Source organism: Mauremys mutica, unplaced genomic scaffold, assembly GCF_020497125.1.
Source record: "Mauremys mutica isolate MM-2020 ecotype Southern unplaced genomic scaffold, ASM2049712v1 Super-Scaffold_100101, whole genome shotgun sequence".
Classification (NCBI taxonomy): Eukaryota; Metazoa; Chordata; order Testudines; family Geoemydidae; genus Mauremys; species Mauremys mutica.
The window spans coordinates 1,842,571-1,859,226 of record NW_025423268.1 but is presented as its reverse complement, the minus strand read 5'-3'; the positions used below and the strand labels follow the sequence as shown (position 1 = coordinate 1,859,226).

Here is a 16,656-nt window from a genome sequence, read left to right as displayed (position 1 = left end):
GCTGTGCTCAAAGCAGCACCTGGAAGCCCCATATTCACCACTCTCATATAATGATGACATGGTTTGTACAAAGTCTGCCTGGTGAGGTATCATTTCAAAAGTCTTGATCTGTTGAACATTAATATCGGGTTGGATTGTGTGTGCTCACATTGGTTGGGAAGTTATGAAGTTTTGCTCTGTGTGTGTTATTGAGATATGTTATGAGGTTGGGAAATGCCCCCCACCAGCCTTTCAGGTGTGACAATGGAGGAGCCAGACTCACTGCTGGCCCATTGACGGTATCCACACTCCCAAGGACTATCCTAGGGTCTGTGTACAATGCAGGCTTCTCCGAGATAGCACAGAGACAATGGACACTGCTTGACTCACATGGTAACAAAGGAGCTTCCTAGCAAGTTGGAAGAAACTATGAAAGAGGGGAAGAGACTTCATGACTTGGCCTCTCTCCCCCACAACTCAGCAGGTGGAAACACACCTGGAGGACAAAGACTGGACTGAACTGATTCAGAAATCAGAAGAGAATAATAACAATAATACTTGCAAACCAAAGTCCCCAAACAGACTAGTATTGTTTTTTCAGCAGAAAATTTTCAGTTTGGGGAATTTTGTTTTCTCAGTCAGACCTTGCCAAGGGAAGCAGGGAGAAAATGTTGGAGTTGCCTCCTTCAGAACAGCTCGGCCTAGACACTAGCTCTGGTTCACTGCTCTGGCCTTGCTCGGGTTGAGGGTATTTTAATAATTTGGGCAGGTCCCAGGGTGTTTGGGGGAGATGATGAGGATGTTCCCTTTTGAGATAAAAACTAAGAAATACAGCACCAGAGAATTATTTTTTTTTAGAAATCTGGGTTTTAGACATTTTATTTAAAGCAAGGGAGTTCTGAGTTTCTGAGAAGGTTTTTGTTTGCAAGAAGCACCATTGTTTGATCTGTCATTGTACCAAAGGGGAAGAAGGTTTTTTATAAAGGATGGGTGAAGACTAAATGTATCCGATGAGGATGGGATTCAAACCCATGCGTGCAGAGCACACTAGAGTAGCAGTCCATCACCTTAACCACTCGGCCAGCTCATCATAACTGTAAAAAAAGGGACAGGAGGAGAAATCTAAGGCCAGCAGAGATAGGGACAATAAGGCGTTTTAAATACTAAGCGGAAGCAGGGGCTGAATGAGCTCCCCCCTCACATCGAGTGAGGAGCTGGGGGAAAGACTTCATGAACAGACCGTGTTTGCACAGACACACCTAGTGTGCCTAGCTATGCAGCATGATGGGGCCACTTTCCCAAAATGACCAGTTTTGGCTGGTGGTGGGTTACAAATCACTTTAGGATTGAGTGGAATGAAATGTTATTATCCTTCCTGCATGAGTGAAGGGCAGCAGAACATACCTAGTCGGTCCTGATGGAGGGGTAGGTGGGTGAGGAATAGCTTTATTGGACTTCATAGAAGAGATTGAGAACGTCACCATAAAACAGTGATTCCCCAAACATTTCACACTGTGCCCTCTTATCCAGTTGGGGGAAGGCAAAACCAGAGCTTGAGGGATTCAGCCCTGGGTGGTGGGGCTCAGACTTTTGGCTTCAGCCCCAGGCCCCAACAAGTCTAATGCCAGCCCTGGCGACCCCATTAAAACAGGGTCACGTCCCACTTTAGGGGCCTGACCCACAGCTTGAGAACCACTGCTCTATGCTGAGGGGAGAGAGTTTCCTGTGGGTGCAGTTAATCCACTTCCCAAGAGGTGGCAGCTATGTCAGTGGGAGAAGCTATATCGGTGGGTGTGCAAGCTGTGGTCTTTACCACATTTAAGAAGTTTAATCAAACCCCATTTTTAAAACCACGTGTGGTCTGGGAATGGCAAAGGACCTCGATGAAGCAGGGTTTGTCCTTCAAAGTCCTGGAGATCATGAGTCCATGCTACTGTGGGCATGGGGCTATATCTCAGTGGTAGTCTGCTTAATAACAGATCAAGTGGTCCTTGATTCAAGCTCTAGTGTTCTCTTATAACCCTCTTTCTTTTTTTTAAAAAAAGGAAAACATTTTCATTTCCATTCTCCATAATGTTCAGGGGATCCTCTATACAGGAGTGCTTGATATCAATGTAAACACTTAACATTTCGCTGTCCAAATGCACAAAAACCTAGCAAAGCTGTCCATCAGCTGAAATCAATTCCAATCCTCTAAGTGTCTAGTTTATGTTTTCATCAATTAAACAAAGGTATCATAGGAATGTACATTTGCAGATCCCTCTTCTCCAGGAGCTGTGTTGTGCAGAAGAACAAGAACCACATCCAGCTGCAGTTCAGGAGTCTGATGACCAAAGAGCCAATAAATGTTCTGAGGCTGGATAAAAATGCCTTCTAGTGAGCTATTGAAGGAGCTCAACCTGTTTAGCTTATCAAAAGAAGATTGAAAGGTGACTTCATTGAAGTGTTGAAGGGCCTTAATGGAAACAAAAGATTGGGTATTAAAGGGCTCTTTAATCAAGGAGAGAAAGGCATAACAAGACCCAGTGGCTGGAAGGTGAAAAGAGACAAATTCATATTAGAAATAAGACACAAATATTCAACAGCGAGGATGATTCACCACAGGAACAAGCTACCAAGGAAAGTGGTGGATTTGCCATCTCCTGATGTCATCTAATGGAGACTAGATGCCTTTCTGGAATGTGTTTGCCCCAAAAGTAGGTCTGGTGTCATACAGGAGGCCCGTGATATGCAGGGGGTCAGATTAGATGCTCTAATGGTCTCTTCTGGCCATAAAGTCGACTAATTTCTGAAAAACTGAGTGTAGCATTGGGAGCAGCGTCTGATGTTTTCCTGTCTAGCCGGCTTGCTGCCTAGAATGAACGCTCCTTGAGTGGGGTGATCCATGTGGAGTAGCTCAAACCTCCCAATTGCCTGGGCAGGGGCAGGACATTAGCACAGCAAGGGAGGGGTGTGGCAGTGACATCACAAAGGCTTTTTGCAGGACCTCAGACTATTGGTCAAAGGTGGTGGGGAGGTGGTGACCTCACAGAGAGATGCTGACATCAGCCAGGCAGGACAGGGGCGAGGGGCCAGGGAAACCTCAGAGACCCCTGTGGCTTTGCTTCAGCAAGTCTCCTTCTCCAGGTCTATCTTTGAGGACTGAGAGAGTATTCGGGTTCACGTACGTGAGCGCCAGGAGGAACCTCTTTCGAGTTGTCTCCTTCCCTTTGCCTGATTTTACTAGAAAACAGACGTCCCTGTTTAGAAGGTAAGAGCCTCCTCGAGGTTTGAAACCTGTTCAGTGTGATCCATCTGGTGACTGTTGAATTCTAGGCATGGAAACCACGAGCTTAAGGAGGCAGAATTTTATTGCGCACCTGGGATTTTGTCCCTTAGAATCACTGGGGATATTAGGGTTTGTCCTTTTTGTTTCACCTTTTCCTCCATCCATCCCTCCCTTCCTCCTTTCTCTTTGTCTCTTGCTTCTTTTGTCTTTTCACCTGTTCCCCTCCCAACACCAGGAGCGAGGGGTGTGTGTGCGTGTGTGTGTGTGTGTGTTGCGACGGAGTGGTCTGCAGCTCCCACTGTGGGAGGTCCACCCAAAAATGTGGGGCTGAAATAGTGCTCGGGCAGTGATCCCCACTGGTGACCTGGGCCATCCTTTGGGCTCTCTGGTGAGAACCCTCAGCCTCCCGTCCTCAGTCTCTACCCTGATTGGCTGAGCAGGGGGTTATTGACAGGGAGGAGACTCAGGTCCTTGTTGTTCTCTTTTAACATCAATTAAATAAGTCATAACCAGTCATATGTTTGATGAATTTTGCTGCTTCTCTGCATTAATGGTCTCTGAGCAGTTCATGATGCTCTTTAACATTGCAGTTCTCCTCAAATACTTGCTGAATAATTACTGTGCACTGTTGTTGGTGTGGAGCTCATCTGAGAGCACTTTAATCAGGTCATTCAATGTCTGCAATTCAAGATCCGATGGTTAGTTTGAAAATCAGGGCTCTTGTGTCCTATTCCCAACCCTGCCACTGTCTGGCCGTGTGACCTCAGACAAGTCAATTCTTCTTTCTCAGCCTTAGCTTCTCCCTCTTTCAAGGAGGGATAATAATGATCCGCTCCTACCTACCTCAACACACTCACTGTCTCTCCCCACACACAAACAGTCTCCACATTGCAGTTGAAAAGCAGCTGGCAATCTAGTAGGATGCCCATGGAACATTACACCATTGGACCAGCTCATGCTGCTGTATCTGTGCATCAGTGACCCTCACAGGGCCGGCTCAAGTAAGGGACTGTTGGCCCCTTACTAAAACTTCGTGGGGGTTTGGTTGGCTAGTTCCCAGCACCAATAGAAGGGGGAAGGGTCAATGGGAAATCAGGACCCTGAGACTGACAGTCCCCAGGGGCAATGGGGAGAGGCCAAACAGCCAAGTTAGCTGCACTGACAGGCCAGGCAGTGTAATGAGGGAGTCACCAGGCCAGGGGGTCCCATCCTCCGTGGGAGCTGGAACTGCCTGGGCCAGAGTGGGGTGGAGCTAAGGAGAGAGCAGGAGCCCGAGAAGAGCCGGGGAGCAGAGCTGCACAGGTGTAGTGCCAGAACCTGCTCCCTGTAGGACTTTGCTACCTGCAGCAGTTACTGAGACCTGAGGTTGTTCTTCTTTGCTGCCTTGTCCTAATTGGCTAAAACTTGACAGTGGTTTCTCTAGCAAAGGTCCAGACATCCTCATTCACATCAGGCTTCAAGTTGAGAATCATTTCCCCTTCCCGCTCTGTGGGAGGGGAGACTTTTAAATGCACTCTCTGGGCGACTGCACATGGCTAAGCAAAGAGAACAAACACCCCAATCCCCCCTGTACTTTGGGAGCCAGGTTTGCGGTGGGAATTCTGTAGTTCAGATGACTTCACACCTGGGCATTGTGATTCTTTACCAGTTTCTCTGGCACTGGGGCAGTTTCCTGCTCACCGCTGTGATGGCCGAGTGGTTAAGGCGTTGGAGTTGAAATCCAATAGGGTTCTCCTGCGCAGGTTTGAATCCTGCTCACAGTAAGGCCTGTTTATTAGCCAGTCTCTCACCTGGGCAATACCTCTGTACAACCCCCTGAGCCACTCTCAATTCTCTCCCCACCCCAAGTAAATCCTGTTCTGCTCCTTTCATAGAGATCCCTGGGACACCACCTCACACTGTGTCCCTGAGGGGTCAGGCAAACTCTCAGCACCTGAAGCCTCTGCCACCCACCTAGTGCCCCATAGATTAGCCATGTCGACGTGCTCTCCTTCTCGTAAATCCGGTCAGTGCGACTCCTGGCCTGTCCCCCAGAAAGGTGTATCCCCTCTGCAGAGCTGGTCCCATGATGTAATGGGCAGGACTCTGAATCCTGCAATCTGAGTTCAAATCTCAGTGGGACCTTGTGGTAAAGCCCTGTAGCTCCCAGTACTCAACTTCCCTGTCTCCAGCTGTGCAAGAGCAAATCTTTCCCCTCCTGCTGGGTGACTCACCCCTCCTAGAGCCAGGTCTCTGGCTGGGGTGGCCACAATGGGTTAGGGCTCTAGAACTTGCTACCCTGATGGGTGGGATTCTTGCTGCTTCACCTGATGCCCACAAGTTTGGCCCTGGTGCTTCCAGCCACACTTTTCCTGGGGCCCACATGGTGCTTGAAGAAAGGAGGGTCAGGGGCGTGATTGATAGTCAGGGCTTGGCAGGAGGGAGGGAGGAAGAGCCCCAGGCTGGAGCCCCACACACCTTCCCTCCTCCTCTGGGCACCTAGAGCAGAGGCGGCCCAGCTCTGTCTGCTGGACACCTCGGCAGAGTAGGTGAGTTCATGTAAATACAGTCTGGTCCCAAAGCCTCCCCCAACCCTGGCTCGTCACTAGCTGTCAGGGCGGAGCTCATTCACACCTTGCTTCCAAATCATCATTTGAAATTCTGAGGCTGGCCAACATTGCCGAAGCCAATGCACCGACATTGTCAGCAAACACAACAGCTGGGTGAGGAAACCCGGCTTTGTCCAGACTTTTCAAACCTATTAAACTTTCTCAGGTACAAGTATTTTTCATACGTTGGAGCTGCTTTTAAAGTGTGTGTTAACGTTTCAATTTCCATTCAGATTTGCAGCCAGTGACAACATTGGCAGCACTGCATGTAACTACCTGACCACTGGGGGGGGGCGTTGGGGAAATTCGGGGGAGGGGTGCACAGCCCCCTGGCTGGGGGACATATAGGGAATGCCGGTTTCACTGAATTGAGTCTCCTACTGCAGCACCTCAGTAGGTTACATCAGAGAGGAGCTGCAGTGTCTAGGCAGTGGGATGCCTGTGCCTTTAAGAGCCCAGCCCTGGGAAGCCCATGCTGAGAGGTGCTGCCTGTGGGAGGGGAAATAGAAAAGCCCCTCTGCTCCCCCGACCCTGTTTTTGCAAACACTGGAGTCTCAGCCCCCCGGGGTAACTGTTACCCCTCTGCCCCTGCCTGTGCCGGGGTTTAACCCTCTGGCAGCGCCTCCCCCTGGGCTGAACTCCGGCTCCTTCCCCCCTCCCTGACTTTGCCCTTCAGCCCCTCTCCTAACTCTGCCTCCAGATGCTTGACCCCCCGACCAGTCAATTTCCACCCCCTGCTCAGACCCTGGCCACCCCCCTCCTCTGATTTGCCCCCCTTTGCCCCTCTTTAATCCCTGTAAAAAGTAGGGGGGGCTGGGTCCCATTCTTTGGGGGGGCTGGGCGCCTGGCCCCTGCCTGCCCAATGCTCAAAGCGCCCCATGATCTTGTGGATGTTTGCCGAGTGCTGCAGGGTCACCTGCAGGGGGAGAGAGACGCGGTTAGGAGGTGATGCCGCCAAGGATGCCTCACCTAACACTGAGATGCAGCCACCTCTGGGGTGGGTTGCACAAGTCAGCAAATGAATTTGGAACAGGAAATGCACTGAAAGGACCAAGGCAGCTGCAGGAGGTGGAGAAAAGCAGAAAAAGCAGGAGCCCTGCCCCTCCCTCACTCTACCCACTAACCCTCATCCCCTCTCCTCCCAGAGTTGGGGGGAGAACCCAGGAGTCCTGGTCCCCAGCCTTGCCCACCCCCATATTCCATCCAACAGCTGCCCCCCCCAATTGCAGGGCAGCGCCATGGGGCACACCAGGGGCTGCCTGTTTGCACAGAACAGACGACACCAGTGCCCCAGGGTGGGGAGAGATGATGCTAAGGGAGAAGCAGGCAGCAGACACCCCCACGACAGAGAAGGAAGTGCTAGGGGGCTCCGTGCTGCAAGGAGTGAGGGGGGTTGGCAGGGAATGGGAGGATCTCCCCTCACAGCGGGTGCATCTGTCTCCCCAGCAATTCCTCCCCAGCCCTACCCCGGCCCAGGCTAATCCCGGCCCAGCTACCAGGGTTACATTTGGCCTGGATTCCCCAGCTGCTGGGGGAGGGGTGTGGGGCTGGGGAGCATGAGCCTCTACTCCCCCTTCCCCCGACACAGCTGCATGGGAACTGACCAAAGGAGCCTGCAGCACTGCTGCCTACAGGAAACTGAGGCACCAGCCAGTGACAGACACATCATGGCTCTCCTCAGCCTCATCCTCTTTTCCATATACAACCCGGGGTATGTGAGGAGGGTAAACTCAGGGCAGTTGCATAGTTAACCTGTGGAACTCCTTGCCAGAGGGTGTTGTGAAGGCCAAGACTATAACAGGGTTCAAAAAAAGAACTAGATAAATGAACAGAGGACAGGTCCATCAAGGGCTATTAGCCAGGGTGGGCAGGGATGGTGCCTGTAGCCTCTGTTTGCCAGAAGCTGGGAATGGGCGGCAGGGGATGGATCACTTGATGATTCCCTGCTCTGTTCATTCCCTCTGGGGCACCTGGCACTGGCTGCTGGCAGGAGACAGGAGGATACTGGGCTAGATGGACTTTGCGTCTGACCCAGTCTGGCCGTTCTGATGTCTCCGTTGGCGCAGCAGTGACACCCAGTGGTCAATCAGGGTAACACATAGAGCATGTTTCCCTTGGAGCAGCAGTGACACCTCGTGGTCATTCAGGGTAACACACAGAAGGTGTTTCCCTTGAGACAGCAGTGACACCCAGTGGCCAGGTGGCGTAATGCACAGTGTGTGTCTGCCTTCTAGGAGCAGTGACCCCCCACGGACCAGTCACGGTAAGGCACAGAGTGTGTTTCCCACCAATCTGGGTAATGCACAGAGCATGTTTCCCATGGAGCAGCAGTGACAGCCAGTGACCAGCAGGTGGCATCAGACTCTTCTCGTTTGGTGGGGGACTGAGGTGGGCTAGATTAAAAAACCTGGCCCCACCTTTCATGGGGGGGCCATGCCTCCCATGCCTCTGCTCCTTCTCAGTTAAAGGCCAGGGGTTAGAGCAATACAACCTTTATTAAAATAAAATAGTAAACAGGGTTTACTTTAAATAATCTAAAGCTGTCTAAAGCCTCGTGGCTCAGATCAAGTGTGAGTAGTCTCTTGGCCTATCCAAGGCCGTGATCAAGTGTCTTGATGTTTTTGATCTTTTGGCCTCGAGATGAAAGTCTTGTCTGTGTCTTTGGAAGCTTGAGGTAAAATATTATTTAAATCCAAAGTTCTTAAAGATCCCATCAATAACCAAAGCCAAAATAAAAAATTGAAACCAAAAACAATGCTTAATTTAAAACCCAAACACTAAGAAAAACTTTGTTTTTAAAAATAAAAACTAACAAATACCATAAATTAATAATTTCAACATTTTATCAAAAAGGTGTGCTACAGCAGGATGATAAAATAACATAAAATAAATAAGCCTGACCACGAAAACCTCCTATAAAGGAATCGAATCCTTGAATACTGGCCAAATCTGTATAAAATATGCAGAACAATGTCAAAACTGGTGTTGTAGGTCAGCCATTTGAATCCAGCAAATGTCAATTAAAAGCTCCATTCCAACTTAAAAAAACAAAACAACCTAATAAACCAAATCAGTCACAACCTGAAACAAGCCTACACAGAAGCAAAACTGGAACAAACGATGTAAATTTCTAATTCTAACTTCTTGTTTCTCCCAGGAGGAAAGTGTTTTGCACCCCAGTAACCAGGCTATCACTGCAGCTTTCCTTTCACTAAATAAGATTTTTACTAAATATAAATTGCCCTCAGATTTCTGTATGAGAAATTGAAATTGTATCTTTGCACTAATATCCCAAGTGTGCAAGTCCGTCCCCTCAGAACAGCCCCACACCCTGAGCCCAGGGGAGACTCCCAACTGGTTTGTGCATTTGTAACCCTGGGGCCTGAAGCTGATGAGAGAAAAGGAAGTGAACCATCTTGGAGCTTTCCGATACCATCTGCTGGGAGCAGAGGGATTTGACTGAGCAACGTCCTGGCTAATTTTCACCTTGTTCTCTGCCAGCAGGCTCCACTGGAGAGCTCGGGAGTGACTTGACCATGGCAGCACCCTATGTACATTTTGGAGCCATTGGGGTGAAATGTGAGTACTTTTGGGGTTGGGACCCACATGAGAAGGGATGTGGACAAACTGGAGAGAGTCCAGCAGAGGGCAATAAAAATGATTAGGGGGCTGGGGCACATGACTTATGAGGACCTACAGGCCATATCCTGTATGTTAAGCTAAGGCAAAGTTAGCATACCTATATTGTGACCTTTTACTCAGAAAGGAAACTTGACCTTTATCTTGTTACTTAAATAGAGAAGTACCCATGCCTGTCTAAGACCTTTACCTAGACCAATCGACAATGGAGAATGGCATAAGGGATTTTTCAGTGTTGTACCCACAGAATTAACAGGTACACCACAAGGGAACTTAGGTACATGTAATCAACACGCACAAACATACTAGCCTATGAAGTAAGCGTACCCTAATGTTTTGTGGGTAAGGAATGAAATTTGGGCATAGGAGGAAGGATTTCCGGCGCTTGTGCCCTATAAAAAAAGGTAACCCACCTCGCTAGAGCACGTCGCTCTATCAGTCTATCTTACTTCCTCCACTCTCTCTCTATCTACTAACAGTAGGCTGTACTTGTTCTTAAACTTTAAGTTTCACAGTAACTCGGCTAAGCTCGGTTTCCCTACGTTTTTATTCTTTGTTTATTAGGTTTTGATTTTAAGTTTAATTTATTCAAGTAAACCCAAAGTAACATTAGCTTTTTCTAAGCACTGCATCTTTCACTCAATAATTGAGAAATCTGAACTGCAAGGCTGGTCCTGTGTCTCTTACCACCAGGTTATCAAGGAAGGGTGTGAGTATATTAACCAAAACTTTGTTGCATACAATGCCATATGTATCTTTTGAATAGCAGTAATGCAACTGTAACTTTATAACTCAATTAAATTAAATAAAATGTAAGCTAATAAATTAAATTTTCATCATATTTTCCAAATTAATATTATTAGTACACCCTAAATCAGGCTGCATGGGACAGAGAGTTGGAGTGCAGGGGGATGAGAGCACTGGCTAGGGGGTGCAGGCTTTGGGGTGGGGTTGGAATGAGAGGTTCAGGGTGCAGTAGAGGGCTCAACGTTAGGGCAGAGAATTGGGCTGTGAGGGCTCTGGAACAAGGCCAGGAAAAAGAGAATTAAGGCATGCAGGGCCGTCTTTAGGATTTATAGTGCCCTAGGCGAGATTATGAAACTGGTGCCCCTGTGCCTGATCTGCTCTTAGCAACACAAATATAAGCATACAGTATTGGAAAACTTGCCACATTCACGTTATTAAAACCAGTTTAACTTAATTAAGCACACTGTAATGCTGATGCACTAGCACTAAAGAAGTAGCACTATAGAAAAAATTCTGATTTGACAGAATGATGCAAATAGTATAATTTTTTAAATTTTGTCAAAATTTTATTGGAAATTTATATGAAGAGGTATTGAAACAAAGATTTGTTTTTAATTAAAAGCTATCTTTATGGCTTTTTTGGCTGCAAAATCAGTTTAATAAGCTGGGTCTCCAAACAGTGGGAAAATATAACCCTAGTTTTACTGCTAGGTAAAGCACAAAGTGACCAAAATGAAGTCAGCACAGAATCATCTCATCTAGATTAAGGTAGCACAGAAATGTTACAGAAGTCCTATTGTGCCTTATTTTGTTTGGAAAGACATTAGCAATAGCAGCACATTCACATGATAAAATACATGATAAATCACTGCCTCTAAAGTTCCATCAAAAACTGACATTTTCACAGCTCTAGCATGATCTTCTGTACAGATTCTTCACAAGGAAGTGTCCCTGGCCTTTTTAACTCATATTAACTATGTATTTACTTTATGACAGTTGGAGAAAACATTGTGAAAATGTAAAACATTGGCTGCCCAACTTCTGGGCTGGCAAAAGCTATACTGACTCACAGGAAAAAAAAAAGCAGGAGAATCTTAGTACAACATATGGTGAGTCTATACCAGGGGTCAGCAACCTTTCAGAAGTGGTGTGCTAAGTTCACTGTAATTTAAAGTTTCTCGTGCCAGTAATACATTTTAACGTTTGTAGAAGGTCTCTCTCTATCTCTATATTATATAAATAAACTATTGTTATTATCTGAGGTCCTGCTCAAGCCAATGCCAGCTGAGTAAATGGAACCCCAGACCGGCAGCGGGCTGAGCGGGACTGGTGGCTGGACCCCTAGACAAGGATCCCAGGCCCTGCTCAGCCTGCTGCTGGTCTGGGGTTCTGACCACCAACTCCTGCCAGCCAGGATCCCGGCCGCCAACCCCCCTCAGCCCGCTACTAGCAAGGGATTCTGCTCACCCAGGCTGGCAGGAGGCAGACAGGGGCCGGCGGCTGGGCTCCTGACTGGCAAGGGGCCAGCAGCCAGAACCCCTCCACCTGCCCTGCTCAGCCCGCCACCAGCCCACTCAACCCGCTGCCGGCTGAATGAATGGAAACCAGGCTGACAGCAGGTTTAGTGGTTCAGCCGGCCAGCTCACCTGCCACCTTTGGCCCTGCTCTATACACTAGTAAGGAGATGAGCATATTACAGTTGCTGGAGGGCTCTTATCAGGAGTAACAGGCTATAGGAAAGTCAGTCAACATTTTTTGTTTCTCTGATGAAAACTGGCCCACTCCCTGCCTCAAACCAAACCTGTCACTAATAATTGTCAACAACTTAATTTTCTGTTTTTGGCTAATATATTGATTTTTTAAAAAAAAATATTGAAATTGGATTCAGGATTGTTAGCAAGAATTTTTGGCAAACAAAGTTGTTAAATGACAACCTAAATGGCAACACAGTACTGCTTTCATGCTTGGCTCACCCCCAGCCTGCTGGTCCAACAGCTGCAGTAGATCCCAAAATCCACCTCTTGGGATGCAGAGTGGCAACAGCAGCAGCAAACCCTCAGGTCCAATCACACGCCAATGGGCACCACCACCAGCCTTACGGACCATGGTGAAGTTAGCACAGCATCTGATCTCAGGGACAGGTCACCCATGGAGCCACAGCAGCTCATCCTGCCCTGTGCAGCTCCCCCCGGATGAGATGGATCGCTGGCAGCTGCCAGCCCGGGGGAGAGGCGCTCCCCAGCTAGGGTGACCAGATCCAGATGTCCTGATTTTATAGGCCCAGTCCCGATATTTGGGGCTTTGTCTTATATAGGCACCAATTACCCCCACCTAGAGTGACCAGACAGCAAGTGTGAGAAATCAGGACAGGGGGTGGGAGTGGGGGGTAAAAGGAGCCTATATAAGAAAAAGACCCAAAATTGGGCCTGGCCCTATAAAATAGGGATATCTGCTCACCCTACCCCAACCCCTGTCCTGATTTTTCACAAATCTGGCTAACCCCAGCCCAGCCCCGTGTGACATTCCAATCCTGGCTCACTGCCAGGAAGTGAGTTACTTTCCCTTTCATTCCTCAGCAGGCAGCCAGCCTGCTCCCCCACCTACCCCCCAGCACCTCACCCAACCCAGCCCTGACGGAGGGGAGGGAGGGGAGAGAGAGGGATGCTCCTGGGGAGGAGGGAGAAAGGAGGGGGTGCTCCATGGGGAAGGGGGGAGAAGAATGGATGTTATGGGGGACAACAAAGGATACTGGTTCCAGAGCCGCAGAGCCTGCCTCACCTCACCTCAGCAGGGGGGAAAGAGTCACACTCACAGGTGAGCTCCTTCCCCAACACCTCCCCACTCCTCTTCCCAGAGACCCCAGCAGCCCATCCCCTCCCTCAGACTGTGCTGCATTCGGCTCTCTCTAGGATCCAGCAGCCCTGCTCTTACATGCTCCACTGCTTCCTATCTGTCCAGGCTCCCGGCAGAGCGGTGCCCCCAGACCAAGTGGTGCCCTAAGCAGCTGCCTATGGCTAAGGATGGTTCTGGAGACAGGAAAAAGATATCAGGCTAGAGTAGAAAGTGGGCGGGGGAGAAGAGTTTGAAATACAAGAAGAAAAATCTTCCTCCTGCTTCTTCTCATCAGAACATCTAAAAACCAGATGAGAAATACCTCTCCCACACTGCAACATCAACGCTGGTGGGCTTGGACTGAGAAAGGAACTTCTCTCCCCAGCAACTCCAGCTCTCCTGGGCTGGGCCATGGACATCTGCCCCCACAGATCTGGTATGCCTGGCCTGGGACACGGGAGGGGCTCCTCTCCTCTCCATTGGGGACATGGTGGGATGAGAGATGTGACAGGGCTTTACGGGAAATCATTATTTGCCTGATTCATGTGCCAGTCCTAGTCCTTGCTGACCAAACAAACAGTATCCTGCATGCTGATGCCAGTTTGGAGGGTCTGGGAGCACTCTCCTACCAGGAAGTGGAAGGTAAATGTAAATCTGTGGCCTTTGCCAGCTGAGGACTGTCTGATAGCGAAACTCGCTATCCCATCCACCAGCTGCAGTTCTTGGCCTTGAAATGGGCCATCACTGAGAAATTTTGAGACTACTTGTCCGGTGCTCAGTTTCAGGTATGGACAGAGAACAATCCACTGACTTATGTGTTAACAAGGGCTAAGCTGGATGCTACAGGGCAGAGATGGGTGGCTACTTTTGCTAGCCATAACTTCAGCATTCAATACCAATGAGCTGGTATAATAGGGAGTGTGATTTATCAGGACCACCAATTCTTGGCTGGTGGGAGGATGTAATCAGGGTCAGAATGAACTCTACCCTGCCATCTGTTGGTGATGTGTTGTAAAGGCCTTTGGTTGCTGATGTGCATGATCACACCCACCCCGCATTGCATGATGGGGGTGCTTGTCCAAATGGTGATTTTGGCTGCTGTGGGATCCCCAAACACTTATTAGGGCAGGAAAAATAAAGTGTAGTAATCCTGGATATATGAATCAAGGACAGTAGAACGGTACTTAGCAGTTCATGATTTCGGGACTCACCCGAACCTACATAAAAATCGTTAGACAAGGGACATGGGCTCCAAAGAATAGCAATTTAAGAGAGATTGAAAATAAATATTTGTGTTTAGAGCCATGGGATTCTTTTGAACTCTCTAAATGCACATTTTATGGTTTTTTTCTCTTGAGTTTAAAAATTGAATTAATTATTATCCCATTACAAATAATGTGTTATAACACACACTTAAAATCTTTGACAGATAGGTAAAAATTTTAGTTATACTGAAGCAGGTGGTCTCTGATGGTACTTAAAAGCTGAAGTTGGTAGGAATATAGTGCGGAATGAGAACCTGGCAGAACAGTTTTGCTGGAAGAGTTAGCAGAGCGAGATTGTTAGTCACAGGTCAGTGGGTGGGTTTATGCAAATACTGGACTCTTGGAACGGAGCAGGGGCGGGGGGCACACGACTTCTGTGGCACACGCAGCACCTCTGCAACTAACCTTTGCTACCTCACTCCCTAACAACACACCTTTTACCACTCAGGACCAAAATACACCGTGAAAGAGATCTAACGGCATAAGCTTAGGATGAGCAACTGCAGCACTAACAACAATTTGAAGAAATTCAAAACCACCTCTGTCTTTCCACACCAGGGACAGCAGAAAGGACATCAGCAGCAACTGCAAAAGACCAACAAACACCCATTTCTACCTCCTACCATGTGCTGCCGTTAGGAACCCATACCCCTTAATGGTGAGTACTTTTCAGGCGAGGGTGACGCTCTCAGGCCTCAAATGCCAGGTACAGTTACTCTGTCCTTGATCCAAAATCAACAGGGAAAATACACTGGATTACTCCTGCCCCAATAACAAAGAGACTGGGGATCCCACAGCAGCTGAAATGACCTTTTGGACAAGCACTCCCATCATGCAATCTGGGGTGGGTGTAACCATGCAAATGACATCAGCCCCAAAAGGCCTTGACGACAGATCACCAACAGATGGCAGGGCAGACTTCATTACTGACCCTGCTTCAACTAGATGGTGGCAAAGATTCCAAAACACCGAACGTTAAAACTCACCTAACGCGGGTCAATCCATCCTCATCGTCGTATCCGCTCGTTATACTCCACACCCGAACGTAGCCCTCATATGGACAACATACCCTCCTAACTCAGTATCTGTACGTTAACCTTTTACCCCCAGTCAGGGCTATTGCAGATTATGTATTCCTTACGCCACCCGATCTTAAACCAAACTTCACGCCCCTTGGGTAAGCTGTACGTTGTTCCCTGAGCACCAGAAACTTCTACGCCGAAACTCTGTACCGTACACTTTTTTTTTCTTTGAACATCATCTTAATAAAATGTTGACTTTTGTTCGAGATCCCGGCTCCTGTTCCTTTGCAAGGCGTGTGCGTTCGCTCCGCGTTTTAGTCTGTTAATACGGCGGGGGGGCGATTGAGCCAGAGGTGCTTGCCTGCTGCAGACACGGATCTAAGGCTGAACCTCGTCCCTCACAAGCTTGAAAGCTTAACTGAAAACAGTTTAAGAAGTGCTCCCGTCTCCGGCACTCAGCTACCCAGCTCCCAATGGGGTCCAAACCCCAAATAGATCCTTTTTACCCTGTAGAAGCTGTAAAATCCTGTGACCAGGGCAGCTGCCTAGCAGCCTGCGCATCTGCCTGCCAGCGCGAGAGCGTGTAAGGCTCTAATCCGGATAGTGGTGGCTAGGTGGCAGGGGGAGGGTGCAAAGAACCAGCAGAGTGGCACAGCGGGAGCGTGCTGGGCCCATAACCCAGAGGTCGATGGATCGAAACCATCCTCTGTTATGCATGCAATTGTTTCTTTTCCCTCTGGGCCTTCAAGCGAGCCGGTGACCAGCAGAGAGCCTAGGCCATGAGGCAAGAGGTGGCTGAGGCAAAGCAGCGGCCTGCCAGGGAGCTCCCCGGCACCTCTGGCTGCCTGGGCTGAAGGCAAGAGGCAGGCCTGGGCGTGGCGAAGGCCTCCTGTCCTGGAATGAGGCTGCAGTGCTTCCTGGACCCCTTTTCCCACCGACACCGGCAGGCGGCTGCTGCGGGAGAACACGAGGGAGGCTCTCGGGGCGCTAGGCAGCGCTGTGTGTGTGGCTGTCAGGGGAAAGAGCCCAGGCTCCCGACTCGACCTGCCATTCACTCGCGTGGCTCTGCGCGCTGTCAGCCGGGGCGGGGCGGGCCAGGCCGCGGACGTGACTCAGGCTTGGGCCGCATGGCCGCCCTTTCCTGACGAGGCATGAGGCAGGCCAAGAGCTTTGCACAGCGTACAGGGAAGTGGGAGGGAGGCGTCTTTGAGCCGGCCTGTCTCCTCCGCTTCTCCCTTGCCGCTTGGGCGGAGGCGGGAAGGGAGCGAAATGTTCCCAGCTGAAAGTTTTTGTGCTCGGCCTTGAGGATTAAGCCT

The 16,656-nt window shown here is 49.2% G+C and overlaps 1 non-coding gene across 1 annotated transcript; it reads left to right on the top strand.

Moving 5' to 3' along the window:
* Window positions 1-4,928: 4,928 nt before the first annotated feature.
* On the top strand, window positions 4,929-5,010 carry TRNAS-UGA. Its single transcript has one exon. It is a non-coding gene; the product is annotated as a tRNA-Ser (tRNA).
* The last annotated feature ends 11,646 nt before the right edge of the window (window positions 5,011-16,656 follow it).